Here is a 16,837-nt window from a genome sequence, read left to right as displayed (position 1 = left end):
GAAGGCCACACACCCTTTTTATGGCTGGGATTATTGAGATATAGAATGATGTATCCAGCCATGTATTGCTGTCCAAAAACTTGGACTGTTGCATGGATTGTCATGTTCAATCTTTGGCATGGATTTTTGGATCATGATTGTCATTATTTTCTTTATAAGTATGGAGTGTAATGAGAAGGTGTGGACCCCACCATGAGGTGTGATGGGTCATACCTCAGATGGTCCATGATATGGTACCCAAAAAGGAGGCCCATAGGGGTGGGCGGTCCACCTTGTTGGGCTGTCCAACCCACATGTATGGAGGGAAAACATACACTTCAGCTTGGTTTCTCTGAAGGATGGGCCACTTTTATGGACCCCACCTTACTTTATTTTATGAAGAAAATACTAAACCTCCATTTTTCCCCTCTTGGATGAAGGTTGGGCCCACCTTATTGGGTAAACAATGCATGGACAGCAACATCCCTTCCTAGACAGATTGAAATTCTTAATTTAATTAAAATATTTATGATTATCCAAAAATCATAAAATTTTATAGAGAGGTGGTTCACTTATGGTAGGACCCACCTACAAAATTTTGGGGCCAATGGACACCTGTACACACCATGGTGGTGGCTGGACTGGCCCATTACAATACGGTGTCCAGATAGTCCGATTTTTAGGACAGATTGATTTCTTTAAATAAATTAAAATATTTATATATGTCTAAAAATTCTGAAATTTTGTGGAGATATGTTCCACCCATTCTAGGACCCACTTACCAAATTTCAGGGCCAATGGACCTCTGTGTACACCGTGGCAAGGGCCGGATTGGCCCACCACGTTGGGACGTCCCGGTCAGTCCGATTTTCTGGACAGTCTATTTTATTTAAATAAATTAAAATATTTCTAAGTGTCCAAAAATCTTGAAATTTTGTGGGGGTGTAGGTCACCTATGGAAGTATCACTCTGTATAGAAGTATCACTCTGTAAATTTTCAGATTCAAAATACATTTGAGTTACCCGTGGTATGGCTGGAAGTGGTCTGCTAGGCAGGGACGCCCAGGCTGGGGCATCTAGCCTGCTTCGTGGGCCCACCTCGATGTGTTGAATGTCCCACCACCCATCCATGTAGGGTCCTTAGGGGATTGATCATACTTGCCCCCTTTTTATTCAATTAAAACACATTAGGTGAATTTTTGGGCCATATACCCCAGGCCCATAGGACTGCCTACACATGGGACATCCCTGCCTTAGGCTACTGCTGGGCTTGCATTCTAACAGTCTGGCCCATTTCATATATGTATTGTATATCCTCTCTCATCTGGTGGGGCCCACAGTGATGTGTGTGAGCCATCCAGAATTAATTATACTAAGAAATACTTCTAATGCTGAACTCCAACCAACCCAGAAATTTGGGTGGGCTGGAATTTGGCATTGAGCCCAATAACTGTTGCCTATAGATGTTCTTTGGGGCAATATGGCCCACTAGATTTGAGGAGGATTTATGTCAGTATCCTATCATCTTAATTTTTATTTTTTTGGGCTTAATTAGTGTATGATTAACAGCCCATCCCAAATAGGATTCTTCTTGGGCTAGTCTCTTAGTTAAGTAAGGGCCTTATAGCCTTGGTTGGGCTGGAACTTTTGATAGGCCCATTGAACCCTTGGGTCCTATATTTACCATGTCATTGTGATGGGCCTTATGGGCCAAATATTCAAGTAGTTGGGCCCTTGTTTGCCCACTATAATAAATCCATACTTGGGCCGAGATGTGAGGCCCAACTTACATGTGTTAAAAATTTAAGAATTTTCCATATGTTGGGATAATGGGCTGCCCATTAGGCCTACCACAATGAATGAACCTATGACCCTTATGGTTGGGCCCTAACCTTGCTTAAGGGCCCACCAGGTTGCCTTTGTTTTTGGGCTTAGTGTATGGCCCACTAGGCCATGGGTTGATTGTGCCTTGGACCTTTCTTTGCATATATAGTAGGCTACCTTTTGGGACCCAGTTGAGGTTGGATGTCCTCCTTGGTGGCCCTAAGGTAGGCCCATAGAGGCCCTTATAGGTGGTTAAAGGCCCACCTTGGGCCTGGCTAGGACTGTTCCTCCTTAGGATTTTGACTCTCTTAGTTTGTGGGTCATCCCAAAGTACTGGGCTCCCACTAGAGGACTTCTCTTTTTCTTAGAATACCTGTCGATGTGTCTAGATCTTGACCCTCCTTGGGACAGACGATTTCATATTCCTCAGGTAGCACACTTACATCGTTGCAACCCATATGCATCATCTGTATGAATTGATTGTATTGTATAGTGGTCATTCAGGGATGGAGTTTCTTCCCTTTTGCACATTGAGTGCCTGAAACTTGTGCGTGATTTGTGTGTGCGACTCATGCATTGGCATCGCATTTCATGAGGATACCGCCCTTGCTTCATCAGGGCCTTGCCTCCACAGGGACATTTGTGGATGGCCGCATGTGTGGACACCGAAAATATTACTTGAGCATACTGGGTGCGTAGGATGCCCATGGGTGAGATTCCCAAAACTTCCATGGTACCAAGGATCTGCTCCAACGCCGTGACCGGGTGGAATACATGAGCGCACGAGGGCCTTATACCGTTAGGCCGCGACTCCCACTGTCGTGTAGTCGGTTGGATAGGGGTGTGGCCTTACCTGCCTGGTGCGATGAGGCATTGCTAGGCTGAGTCTGACCAGCTCGTAAATGGGTCCGCTACCTTCAGGCCTTGTTGGTGATTGGTTGTCCACAGGCGGGTAGTGAGGTCTCTTACGCTCGTTTGACTGTGCAGGGTCTGCACAGCGGTAGTCATTCATCAGTGTAATGGACCCCGGTGATTTCCTTATGATTGAAAATGTACTTGACTTATGGTTTGGATATGAGCACTGACATTACTTACATCGCATTAACATTGGCTGTACAAGCCCCCATTTCATACATTGCCTTGGTATGGCACTCATTACTTATTGCATCGCATTCATGGTAAGCCTTGGTAAGACTAGTGATATGTTCATTGATTATGCTTCTCTCCTTATACCTCCTACTATTCTTCTGTGCACCATTGTCACACACTTACACCACCCTCTAAGCTTCTATAAGCTTATGCACGATTGATACGTGCAGGAGACTCTAGGTAGGCGCCGTAGCAGCAGAGCATGGAGTAGAGTTGAGCAGTGAGGACTCCAGTGTTGCTGATTTCTCTCTCTTTTCCTTTTTATTCTCATGTATGTCCTTTTGGACCTTTTGGATGATTGTAAAAGTTCAAATTTTTAGTGAATTTTGTGATGTGTGCCTTTGTTATTCTCAGATGTACTTGCTGTGATCTTGGGTATGCTCGCATTGAAAGTGATTATATTGTTATGAAAATCCTCCTTGTAGGATCCCAGGATCGGAACCTACCTCAGGAGCCGAGAATGGGGTACTACGGAGGCTGTTGCGGCCAGAACCGGCCATCGGGTTCCTTGTGACTCCGGTTACCGAGTTTGGGGCATGACAGGAGTTGGTATCAGAGCATAGCAGGTAATTCTGGAAAGACTAAGGATGACATCGCAGGTCTGCTAAGAACATGAGACAAGTAGTATCCCGAGATCATTCTTTTCGCTCCGTATTGAGCCTGTAATTGTCTTGATTCCTTGAGTCGTCATTATTTTGTAGACGATGCCGCGTGGACGTGGCTCCCGTGGTCGTGACACCCGTGGTCGTGGTGCACGTGGACGAGGTGCCCGAGTTACCCCTTCTACTCGAGCACATCCGGCTCCCGTTGTTGAGGATCCGATTCCTGAGGTCCCGATCCGGCCTGTTCCTCCAGTTGAGCCCGTAGCGCCCATACCTCCAGTTGCTCCGGTTCCCCCACCTATTCCCCTACCCTGCAGTTCTGGCTTCGGAGACTCCTGTTCCGCCGATCGCACCCGTGCCTCCGCCTGAGGCGAGTGCCACCCCTGCCTTTCCAACAGTACCTATAGGAGCCGAGCATTTTTAGCAGTTGATGCACCTTGTTGCCACCGCATTGCAGACCTTTCAGCCAGCTACCGCTGAGGTTTCTGGGCAGTCTGATTTACCATGAGCTAGTGTAATAGCTCAAGAGTTCCGGCAGCATGATCTCCCAAGGTTTAGTGGTGAATCAGACCCTTCTGCCGTCGAGGCTTGGTGCACTGAGGTTGCGAGGATTTTTGACACTATTCAGTGTCCTACGGGTTAGAGAGTATCCCTTGTGACATATCTTCTTCAGGGTGAGGCCCGTCACTGGTGGTCATCCGTATCTAGGATGGTCGGACCTCAGTTTGCTTGGACATGGGAGGAATCTGTGGTCCGTTTCGACCAGTAGTTCTTCCCTGAGCACTTTCAGATTTAGTGGATGATCGAGTTCGAGACCCTAGTGCAGGGTGATATGACTGTATCTCAATATGAGGCCCGTTTCTTAGCCCTATCTAGATTTGCTCCTCATCTCACTAGCGATGAGAAGATGAGGGCTTGTCGTTTTGTGACTGGTTTGCGTCCTGCCCTTCGCAATCGTGTGGTAGGGCATTGTTTGGAGACGTTTGACCAGGTCGTTCATCGGGCACTGGTTTATGAGGAGGATCGGGCTATGACCCGAGGTCAAGAGAGCAGAGTTTCGGTGGAGACCGGAAGAGGAGGGCACCAGCCGACAGCTCTGTCAGCAGAGATGGAGGGGCAGATCAGGATTTCGGCACTGCGGTTCAGTTAGTAGCTTCTTCATCATCATCGGCACGCCAACCGCTTCATCTTCCGGCCCCTTTTCCGGTGTATGCTGTGGACAGTCGGGCATCGGAGGCGTGAGTGCCCTCTCCCCATTCGGCAGCAGAGGCACCGCAGTTGCCTCCTCCTCGTCCTCCTCGGCGCGAGAGAGCTCGCTTCCACTCGCGCTCCTAGGGCTCCTCCTCGCAGCAGAGGCCAGCAGACCTCCTTAAGATGAGAGCGAGAGACAAGCTGTAGAGACAGCAGACGCGCAGCACCAGCAGAGGGGATATCCGCATGTCCTGTCCCTGGGTCTAGTATGTATCGCAGCCAGCAGGCATAGACTTAGGACCCTCGGTCTTCCGGGTTGCTTCCCTACTACCAGGGCCGCTTCTATTCTCGCATAGCAGCGGGCGTCGAGCCAGACCCGCAGTCATCGACCGGTGGAGTAGTCGAGGGTATTCTTCTTGTTTCTTCCTGCATTGCTCATGTTTTATTTGATTCTGGTGCCTCCCATTCTTTTATGGATGAGCAGTTTTGTCGATTGACCGGTATTCCATCGGAGTCCATGTCTGAAGATTTGACCGTTTCGACTCCCATGGGGAAGTCTATTATGTTGACCCGTCGCTATACTTCTTGCCCGGTGTTAGTAGGCGAGATATTCCTTCCTGCCGATCTGTTCGTGATGCCGATGTCAGGTTTTGATGTGATTCTGGGTATGGACTGGCTTGCAGAGTATGGTGTCGTCTTAGACTGTGCCGCGAGGAAGGTTACGTTTCACATTCCAAGCTTGCCAGTGTTCCAGTTCGCGCCGAGCCCAGAGAAGAGCCATTATCTAGTTTCTTGGCCTCGGTCATTGAGGATTCTGTGGCCGAGAGTATTGAGCAACTGCCAGTTGTTTGTGAGTACCCGGATGTGTTTCAGGAGATACCGGGTTTACCGCCGCGTCGGCAGGTGGAGTTCCAGATTGATTTGGTGCCCGGTACTGCGCCCATCTCGAAGGTCCCCTACCGGATGACACCATTGGAGTTGAGGGAACTGCAGGAGCAGTTGGATGAGCTCCGGGAGTTAGGTTTCATTCGTCCTAGTAGTTCACCTTGGGGAGCCCCGGTATTGTTTGTGAAGAAGAAGGATGGTTCGTTGCGACTCTGTGTAGATTATCGTGAGCTCAATAGAGTCACCATTAAGAACCAATACCTGCTTCCCCGTATTGATGACTTGTTCGATCAGTTGCAGGGTGCACAATATTTTTCTAAGATAGACTTGCGTTCTGGTTACCATCAGATTCGGGTCCGAGAGGAGGACATTCCGAAGACGGCTTTCCGGACACGTTATGGTCACTTCGAGTTCCTGGTCATGTCATTTGGACTGACTAACGCGCCCGCTATCTTCATGCAGCTGATAAATGAGGTTTTTCGACCGTTCCTTGATCAGTTCGTGGTGGTATTCATTGATGATATTCTTGTATATTCGAGGACTCGAGAGGACCATGCTGAGCACCTGCGGATTGTGCTTGAGACCCTCCGTGCCCACCAACTGTATGCGAAGCTGGAGAAGTGTGAGTTTTGGCAGGAGGAGATGAAGTTCCTCGGTCACGTGGTGACGAGGGAGGGTGTCGCTGTGGACCCCTCGAAGGTTGATGCAGTGCGTCGGTGGGGCCAGCCCACGAACGCATCCGAGATTCGCAGCTTCCTTGGTCTAGCGGGATATTACCGACGGTTTATCGAGAGTTTCTCCCGTATTGCAGCACCGCTAACCCGGTTGACGCGGAAGGGCGTCGAGTTCATCTGGAGTGACGCTTGCGAGAAGGCATTTACAGAGTTGAAGGACCGCCTCACGTCCGCTCCTGTTCTCACTATTCCTGATGGGAGTGAGGGTTTTGTTATTTTTACTGATGCCTCCAGAGTTGGCTTGGGTGCTGTATTGATGCAGCATGGGAAGCCAGTGGCGTATGCCTCGCGCCAGCTCAAGGTCCATGAGCTGAACTACCCCACTCATGATTTGGAGCTCGCAGCAGTCGTCTTCGCACTGAAGGTGTGGAGGCATTATCTATATGGGGTTAAGTTTGAGCTCTTCTCGGATCATAAGAGCTTGAAGTATCTATTTTCTCAGTCCGAGTTGAACCTGCGACAGAGGCGATGGATGGAGTTGCTGAAAGATTATGATTTTGACGTTCAGTACCACCCGGGCAAGGCAAATGTGGTGGCAGACGCGCTCAGCCGTCAGCCACGAGGCCTGGTGGCACGGATGATAGTTCAACAGTGGCAAATGTTCAAGGATGTTTCAGAGTTTACCTTTGAGTTTGGTCTGCATTCTTCCATTGTTCAGCTTTCGAGCTTGTCGATTAAACCCTCTTTGGTGGCTAGGGTGATCGAGGCTCAGCAGACGGATGAGTCACTTCAGGAGTACCGAGCAAAGGCCGCATCCGTGGAGCAGTCAGACTGGCAGATTGGTTCTGATGGTGGATTATGCTTCAGAGGCCGATTGTGTGTCTTAGACGTGCCAGAGTTGCATCGTGATTTGATAACCCAGGCACACCGATCGAGACTTATTATTCACCCGGGCTCCATAAAGATGTATCGTGATATGAGGAGGCAGTATTTTTGGCAGGGGATGAAACGCTAGATTGCTAGTTTTGTGGCCAAGTGTGACACATGCCAACGTGTCAAGGCCGATCATCGGAGACCCCCTGGTCCCCCGTTGAGCGTTCCAGAGTGGAAGTGGGAGTATGTATCGATGGACTTCATCGCAGTTTGCTGAGGACTCAGCGCGGTCACGATACCATCCGGGTTATCGTCGATCGTCACGAAGTCGGCTCATTTCATTCCAAAGACGTGCTTCCCGGTCTATGGACCGGTTAACGAGGATATTTATTGAGGAGATAGTGAGACCGCACGGCATCCCACTTTCGATCGTTTCTGATCCAGGATTTACGTCTCGCTTTTGGAGGAGTTTTCAACAGGCATTGGGGGTCACTTTGCATCTCAGCACCGCTTATCATCCGCAGACAGATGGACAGACCGAAAGGGTCAACCAGATCCTTGAGGATATGCTCAGGGCTTGTGTGATCGACTTTGCGGGCAGTTGGGACGAGCATATGCGCCTCGCCGAGTTTGCATACAATAACAGCTATCAGGCGACTATCGGCATGGCTCCTTTTGAAGCACTTTATGGCAGACCGTGCAGATCTCCTAGTTGTTGGACCGAGGTTGGAGAGCGTCGTCTCTTAGGTCCCGAGCTTGTGCTGCATACGTCAGAGGTTATTGATGTTATCAGGCAGAGGATGCGCACAGCCCAGAGCCGGCAGAAGAGTTTTGCTGATCGTCGACGTCGACCCCTCGAGTTCGCAGGCAGGGACATGGTGTATCTCAAGGTCTCGCCTATGAAGGGCGTGGTTCGCTTTGGTGTGAAGGGCAAGCTTGCCCCGAGATTCATCGGACCTTTTGAAATTACCGAGCGCGTGGGCGCTGTGGCCTATAGGCTTGCCTTACCTCCTGAGTTGTCTGCAATCCACGACGTGTTTCATGTTTCTATGTTGCGGAGATGTGGGTCGGACACTATTCCTGTGATTCATTGGCAGCCACTTGAGGTCCGTGAGGATGCTTCTTGTATTGAGCAGCCGATTCGTATCCTTGATCGGAAGGAGCAGATCCTTAGGACCAAGGTCATTCCCTTAGTGAAGGTGCAATGGGGTCATCATTCAGAGGCCGAGGCGTCTTGGGAACGTGAGGCCGAGATTAGAGAGCGTTATCCCCATTTGTTTAATGATTGATTGATATATGATTGTTTGTATTGCCTTCCTTATATGATGATTGCTATATGATGGTGGTGTTTTGTCTTTTATTTTGTCTAAGATTGTTTAATTTTGAGGACGAAATTTCTTTGTTGGTGGGGAGGGTTGTGAGACCAGACCCGAGTTCGTATATGTGCATGTGTGTGTGTGAGTATGCATTCCGTTCATCTTGATCCCGCGGTCCTACCGGTCGAATCCCGGCGACCCGTGACCCTTGGATAGTGTTTACGGTCATCCGTGAGCCCAGTCATGAAGACCCGACTCGGATCGAGTTGAGACCTATACCATTGTGACCGCATCGTCATTGCGATTCCAACGACGCGTCTTGTGCATTCATCCGACTTATAGATCAAAAGTTGTGAGCATTTCATCATGTGGCCCACTTTTTGTACAAAAGCATATGGACCACTCTCAGGCACAAGTTCCCATGCACACCACCCACACACACTACAATTCTCATGGAATAAACACTACCCATCCTAAACACTACTCACACCTAACCTACCCTAGCAAGCATTGTTTGTATCACCATAGGTCATGATTTCTTTCTCTAACCAAGGAGGGAGAGTAATGATGACTCCCCTACAACCTTCCCTTCCTCTCTCTCCTCCTTCATTCTCTCATTTTCCTCTTCCATGGAAGAATTTCCAGCCCTCCCTCTCCCAATTTCCAGCAACTTTCCCTTCCTTTCTTCCTCCATCTAGCCACCACAAATTAATCTTGACCATTGAACCTTTAAGCTTGGAGCTTGGAGTGCCTAGTGTTGGTGGTAGCTTGAAGATTCAAGGTGGGTGATTATAATTGTTGATCTTATTTTCTACCCTTTGATCTTTTTTTCTTTCTAGATGGATCATATGGGACCCACCAATCCATGGTGGGGATCTCATTTGATCCCATGGATGTGGCCCTTTGGCCCATCCTACATGCATGTCATGATCCATGATGGGGCCATTCTCCATGGACCCCATCATGATGTATTTTATAATCCACTCCATCTTAAGGTCATCTAGACCCTAAGGATCATGTTGGGATGGCATCTCAACCATCCATAACAATTATATATCATGCATGTAGTGATTTTATGTTGCATGTAAAATCAATGTAGTTGTATGGGTATGATTCACACTTAAGAGGGCCCACTAGTGGCGGGGCCCTACCCCCATGGCCAGATTACTCTCTTTCCTTCTTTTCTTTCTCTGATGTATGGATGATAGTGTGTGTGTGGCCCATTTATAGCGGGCCTTGGATGTCCCAAAATAAATAAAAATAAAAATCCAGCAAGGTGGGATGCTCTTATCACCTAACTCCATGATCATCGGACACCTTAATCAAATGCATGCAAGTGTCCTAGTTCTAGTATGTGATCTGGACTTATGTGGGGCCCACTAAGGAAGGCCACACACCCTTTTTATGGCTGAGATTATTGAGATATAGGCTGATGTGTCCAGCCATGTATTGCTGTCCAAAAACTTGGACTGTTGCATGGATTGTCATGTTCAATCTTTGGCATGGATTTTTGGATCATGATTGTCATTATTTTATTTATAAGTATGAAGTGTAATGAGAAGGTGTGGACCCCACCATGAGGTGTGATGGGTCATACCTCAGATGGTCCATGATATGGTACCCAAAAAGGAGGCCCATAGGGGTGGGCTGTCCACCTTGTTGGGCTGTCCAACCCACATGTATGGAGGGAAAACATACACTTCAGCTTGGTTTCTCTGAAGGATGGGCCACTTTTATGGACCCCACCTTACTTTATTTTATGAAGAAAATACTAAACCTCCATTTTTCCCCTCTTGGATGAAGGTTGGGCCCACCTTATTGGGTAAACAATGCATGGACAGCAACATCCCTTCCTAGACAGATTGAAATTCTTAATTTAATTAAAATATTTATGAGTATCCAAAATCATAAAATTTTACAGAGAGGTGGTTCAATTATGGTAGGACCCACCTACAAAATTTTGGGCCAATGGACACCTGTACACACCATGGTGGTGGCTGGACTGGCCCATTACAATACGGTGTCCAGATCAGTCCGATTTTTAGGATAGATTGATTTCTTTAAATAAATTAAAATATTTATATATGTCTAAAAATTCTGAAATTTTATGGAGATATGTTCCACCCATTCTAGGACCCACTTACCAAATTTCAGGGCCAATGGACCTCTGTGTACACCGTGGCAAGGGCCGGACTGGCCCACCACGTTGGGACGTCCAGGTCAGTCCGATTTTCTGGACAGTCTATTTTATTTAAATAAATTAAAATATTTATAAGTGTCCAAAAATCTTGAAATTTTGTGGGGGTGTAGGTCTCCTATGGAAGTATCACTCTGTAAAATTTCAGATTCAAAATATATTTGAGTTACCCGTGGTATGGCTGGAAGTGGTCTGCTAGGCAAGGACGCCCAGGCTGGGGCATCTAGCCTGCTTCGTGGGCCCACCTCGATGTGTTGAATGTCCCACCACCCATCCATGTAGGGTCCTTAGAGGATTGATCATAATTTCCCCCTTTTTATTCAATTAGAACACATTAGGTGGATTTTTGGGCCATATACCCCAGGCCCATAGGACTGCCTACACATGGGACATCCCTGCCTTAGGCTACTGCTGGGCTTGCATTCTAACAGTCTGGCCCATTTCATATATGTATTTATATCCTCTCTCATCTGGTGGGGCCCACAGTGATGTGTGTGAGCCATCCAGAATTAATTATACTAAGAAATACTTCTAATGCTGAACTCCAACCAACCCAGAAATTTGGGTGGGCTGGAATTTGGCATTGAGCCCAATAACTGTTGCCTATAGATGTTCTTTGGGGCAATATGGCCCACTAGATTTGAGGAGGATTTATGTCAGTATCCTATCATCTTAATTTTTATTTTTTTGGGCTTAATTAGTGTATGATTAAAGGCCCATCCCAAATAGGATTCTTCTTGGGCTAGTCTCTTAGTTAAGTAAGGGCCTTATAGCCTTGGTTGGGCTGGAACTTTTGATAAGCCCATTGAACCCTTGGGTCCTATATTTACCATGTCATTGTGATGGGCCTTATGGGCCAAATACTTAAGTAGTTGGGCCCTTGTTTGCCCACTATAATAAATCCATACTTGGGCCGAGATGTGAGGCCCAACTTACATGTGTTAAAAATTTAAGAATTTCCCATATGTTGGGATAATGGGCTGCCCATTAGGCCTACCACAATGAATGAACCTATGACCCTTATGGTTGGGCCCTAACCTTGCTTAAGGGCCCACCAGGTTGCCTTTGTTTTTGGGCTTAGTGTATGGCCCACTAGGCCATGGGTTGATTGTGCCTTGGACCTTTCTTTGCATATATAGTAGGCTACCTTTTGGGACCCAGTTGAGGTTGGATGTCCTCCTTGGTGGCCCTAAGGTAGGCCCATAGAGGCCCTTATAGGTGGTTAAAGGCCCACCTTGGGCCTGGCTAGGACTGTTCCTCCTTAGGATTTTGACTCTCTTAGTTTGTGGGTCATCCCAAAGTACTGGGCTCCCACTAGAGGACTTCTCTTTTTCTTAGAATACCTGTCGATGTGTCTAGATCTTGACCCTCCTTGGGACAGACGATTTCATATTCCTCAGGTAACACACTTACATCGTTGCAACCCATATGCATCATCTGTATGAATTGATTGCATTGTATAGTGGTCATTCAGGGATGGAGTTTCTTCCCTTTTGCACATTGAGTGCCTGAAACTTGTGCGTGATTTGTGTGTGCGACTCATGCATTGGCATCGCATTTCATGAGGATACCGCCCTTGCTTCATCAGGGCCTTGCCTCCACAGGGACATTTGTGGATGGCCGCATGTGTGGACACCGGAAATATTACTTGAGCATACTGGGTGCGTAGGATGCCCATGGGTGAGATTCCCAAAACTTCCATGGTACCAAGGATCTGCTCCAACGCCGTGACCGGGTGGAATACATGAGCGCACGAGGGCCTTATACCGTTAGGCCGCGACTCCCACTGTCGTGTAGTCGGTTGGATAGGGGTGTGGCCTTACCTGCCTGGTGTGAGGAGGCATTGCTAGGCCGAGTCTGACCAGCTCGTAAATGGGTCCGCTACCTTCAGGCCTTGTTGGTGATTGGTTGTCCACAGGCGGGTAGTGAGGTCTCTTACGCTCGTTTGACTGTGCGGGGTCTGCAGAGAGGCAGTCATTCAGCAGTGTAATGGACCCCGGTGATTTCCTTATGATTGAAAATGTACTTGACTTATGGTTTGGATATGAGCACTAACATTACTTACATCGCATTAGCATTGGCTGTACAAGCCCCCCTTTCATACATTGCCTTGGTATGGCACTCATTACTTATTGCATCGCATTCATGGTAAGCCTTGGTAAGACTAGTGATATGTTCATTAATTATGCTTCTCTCCTTATACCTCCTACTATTCTTCTGTGCACCATTGTCACACACTTACACCACCCTCTAAGCTTCTATAAGCTTATGCATGATTGATACGTGCAGGAGACTCTAGGTAGGCGCCGTAGCAGCAGAGCATGGAGTAGAGTTGAGCAGTGAGGACTCCAGTGTTGTTGATTTCTCTCTCTTTTCCTTTTTATTCTCATGTATGTCCTTTTGGACCTTTTGGATGATTGTAAAAGTTCAAATTTTTAGTGGATTTTGTGATGTGTGCCTTTGTTATTCTCAGATGTACTTGCTATGATCTTGGGTATGCTCGCATTGGAAGTGATTATATTGTTATGAAAATCCTCCTTGTAGGATCCCAGGATCGGAACCTACCTTAGGAGCCGAGAATGAGGTACTACAGAGGCTGTTGCGGCCAGAACCGGCCATCGGGTTCCTTGTGAGTCCGGTTACCGAGTCTGGGGCGTGACAAATAGCTACGGTTAATAGCCATAGCTAATGACTATTTTTTTTTAAAATAATAATAATAGTAATATAATAATGGCATATCTTACCATTGTAGTACATGCCCTGATAAATCAACTCATATAAGCTAATATAGATAAATACTTTATAGTTAAATCATTCATTCATTCAATCAAACATAATCATTCACTTTAATTCATTCAAAAAAGTACAATGCCAACATAATAGTTATATGTCGATTTAAAGTTCTCATTGATAGAAGATCTAATGTCTTCTCTCGGCCAAATAGCTTCTCAACAATCGCAAGCGAGAACTCCATGGATGTGCCTCTACTGGTTATCAATTTACCATCAATTAACACCGTATTCTTAGGTTCGCTTTGATCTGAAAGCTTACTGCACATGGCTGAAAATCAATTTCATCATACAAACAATGTAGTCATATGAAAAAGCTATGACCCAAAACTGAAGAACTAAATTATAGAGAAAGACAACAATAAGATGACATAAAAAAGAAAGACAATACTCGAGAGCATACACTAATCTTCTCATTTCTGAACAAGTAAAATCTGCAACAACCAAAGACAAAATAAACATTCAGCTATTCAAAATACCAACTAATATAGGTATAGCAATACCAACTAAATTTGCAAAAATAGAATAGATTAACCATTTCAGCTGAACTCAGCCATTGAATTGGGTAGAGTCATTAACATGGTCAAGGTGTCCATTAGTAAAAGTTAAGGCACTTCAAAACTCCCACCTCTAGTAGGGAGAGTAATGCCTTAAACCAGGATCCACACATGTTACCCCAAACATTTTCCAATTATCTAACTTAAATATTAAATCATAAAGTTAAGCTGAGCTTACATGCTTTTGAATTATGCTTGACAGTAATGTAATTCCAATTCCAACCCCAATCCGAGTCTATTGATGAATATGCACAGCTTGGATTGGCTGATGCTTCCGTTACTTGTTGTAAATGACATAAATAAATAAATAAATACATGAGAAGATGAGGAACAACAACAAATTTAAATAAATATAGGCCTAACACCAAAGTCATTCTTGGCCATTGGTGTCGAGTTTCAATAGAAAGAAGAAGAAAACAGATGGAAAAAAAATTAACAAAGTAAGAAAGATGGTTTTAAGCAAGATAAAGCTAGACAAAACAGTTTTTTTCATACTGTCAGTTTGTAACCGACGTTAACTTTAGTTAACTTCTAGCTTGGCCTTATTGTATATAGCTTTTCATTTGATCAGCTAAATGCAATTAATCTATGATGACTCTTAACTGGATTTCACATACACTCAAGCAGCTTGTCATTAGAAGAAACAAAATATCAGCTCCACCTAGTTTTCTATATAAGAAACCCTCCATTCCAAATAAATATGGCCATGTTAAACACGCATGGGACATATAGACAACTATTGAGGCAAAAATTAGTTTATCTTCTTCTTTTTTCTGTTACTATATAATTATAATATGTTTGTAATTTTCTAAAATTGTTATCTATCAATAATACCATGTATTTGTATGTATGGATTGTGAGAAAGATTCCAACAATCCTTTTGCCAAATGTTAGCTTACCATGAAAAAACCCTCTTTGCAAATCTGCTACCAAATCAAACTAAACTAAGAAACATGAAAAAAGAATTTTTATTCAATGATAATAATAATAATAATAATACATTACCCCTCTGCAACATAGCCTTTAAATGGGCCATATCTAACCCAAACAGCCCAGAATTGCAATTTTTTTTTAAAGAGAAGAACTTGAGGCCCGACATGCAACAACAAAAGGCAAGCTAAAGAAGATCAGGACAATCATAGCCCTTCAGTTGAGGGCTTGCAAATAAGTAGTTAATAATAGAAACTGAAGAATGGTTGAAGTTGATCTAATAAAAGGTCAAAGACTGGATGGTAGGATCTTCCAATGATATTTTGGGGCATTGTCCATCAGTGGTGGGTCAATCAGATTAACAATCTGAACCATGGACGCATGGGCCCTACTTGTGTGAACTGAAGAACAAGGATAGTGTGCATATTCCATGGTCAAGGATCATATATCCTTGTTTTGTGTCCCTAGGATCATAAGAGAGGTAAAATTGACATGGGTTGCTTAGCTAAGTGTCTTCTTTGTGGTATTTCTATCTTAAAGGGTTGCAACATAATTAGAAGTACTATAATCACATGGATGAGAAAGTGTTAGTACCACTAGCAAGTGCTATAATCTCATGGATGAGAAAGTTTTAGCACATAATTATACTCCATGTAGTAAGAAGTGGTTGTGGCTATGGGAGTAAGAGTAGCAACAAAAGGTAGAATTAAATATGTTGTGTTAAGATCCAACTGATCTAGGAATCTAGACTCTTAAACAACAGATTTATGTAGAAGATTCATGCAATTGACAATTCATTCTAGCCTATGTAAAGTTTGTTTCCCATGAACTTAACAGAGCATCAATGTTGCATCTGGACCACCATTCGTACATGTAGACACATGACAATTAAAGTTGGGTCAAATAGTTTTTGATTGATAATGAGGCCCCAATAGCTGTTAGATCAGCCCGTGGGGCCTAATAAGCAGTATGATCTGTTATGGATCCACTAGTAGCATATGCAGTTAGTTTTGTTGTATAAGCCGATTCATCTATGAGGCTTGTGGATGCAATTAGTTGAGTAAAAGTTTACATCGTGGGCTCATATGGATCCATAGGACCACACATTTGGATTGTTTAGCATAGATACTGGTCCTATGGGTCCATATGAACCCATACTTATGAGGCCAATATATAGGCTTGTTCATCTATAGGCTAACTCTCTCTAAACTAGGAATAAAGACTAGGAAAACTAGTATGCGGATATAGTTTGCTGTACAAGTTAAACAAAAATGAAAATTAAACTAAATTTTTGCTTGAAAATAGGAAACTAAATATATTTTGTGGGAGTAGTAGGATCCATGTCACACATGGAAGCACTTGTCAATTGTCAGACCACAGAGCAAACATGAGAAAGGAAGACATGCACATTTAAACAATAGGTTGTAGCAAAGGATGAGTGTAAGCATGTCCCAGCACCAAAGACCATGTAATTCCTCTCATAATATTAATTGTAGTCCTATGGATTACAAATGTATATCAAAAACCCATAAACTCAACTGGTTATCCAGCATATTTGCATCTAAAGCATCCACTAGTTTTTTTTCCAACAACTAAAAGGTAGCTTTTGGCTATTTCATTGCCAAACTATCATTCTAAAGGTAATTTACATGCTCAACTTTTTTTTATAGCAAAGATCACTACTCTGCATCTACCCCATCTACAAAGAAGGTGGGGCACCTTTTGGTTGTTTAATTACCTTCATGCGATGACAAAAATGGTTTGCCACCTTTTTGATGGGCTAAAAGACAAACTATTGCTCTTTTGTTAATCAGGGCACTCAGTAATTTTAGATGATATTCTGGAACCGAAGGGACCCATATATTGTTATC

Source organism: Magnolia sinica, chromosome 9 (genome assembly GCF_029962835.1).
Source record: "Magnolia sinica isolate HGM2019 chromosome 9, MsV1, whole genome shotgun sequence".
Taxonomy (NCBI): domain Eukaryota; kingdom Viridiplantae; phylum Streptophyta; class Magnoliopsida; order Magnoliales; family Magnoliaceae; genus Magnolia; species Magnolia sinica.
Note: the sequence above shows the minus strand (reverse complement) of the source record.